Source organism: Onychostruthus taczanowskii, unplaced genomic scaffold, assembly GCF_017590055.1.
Source record: "Onychostruthus taczanowskii isolate IOZ18803 unplaced genomic scaffold, ASM1759005v1 scaffold1127, whole genome shotgun sequence".
Taxonomy (NCBI): domain Eukaryota; kingdom Metazoa; phylum Chordata; class Aves; order Passeriformes; family Passeridae; genus Onychostruthus; species Onychostruthus taczanowskii.
Window position 1 is genome coordinate 8,111 of NW_024497930.1, and position 441 is coordinate 8,551.

The following is a 441-nucleotide window of genomic DNA, read 5'->3' on the forward strand; positions in this document are numbered from 1 at the left end:
AGGTGACACACAGGTGACACAGGTGACACCCAGGTGACAGCGGTACCTGCGCAGCGCCCCTGGCGCAGCCGGAAGCCGTCGGGGCAGGGCTGTCCCCAGGGGCGTGGGGACACAGGTGACACAGGTGACACAGGTGACACAGGTGGCACACAGGTGACACACAGGTGACACAGGTGACACCGAGGTGACACACAGGTGACACAGGTGACACACAGGTGACACAGGTGACACAGGTGACATGGAGGTGACACAGGTGACACCGAGGTGACACACAGGTGACACAGGTGACACAGGTGACACACAGGTGGCACACAGGTGACACAGGTGACACACAGGTGACACCAAGGTGACACAGGTGACACACAGGTGACACACAGGTCACACAGGTGACACACAGGTGACACCGAGGTGACACACAGGTGACACAGGTGACACCCAGGT

The 441-nt window shown here is 60.3% G+C and overlaps 1 protein-coding gene across 1 annotated transcript in view; it reads right to left on the reverse strand.

Moving 5' to 3' along the window:
* The window catches only part of LOC121347585 (latent-transforming growth factor beta-binding protein 4-like), a gene marked incomplete at both ends in the record, with an annotated part of 8,635 nt that overhangs the window by 7,748 nt on the left and 446 nt on the right, over positions 1-441 (reverse strand). The gene's annotated exons all lie outside the window — the stretch shown is intronic.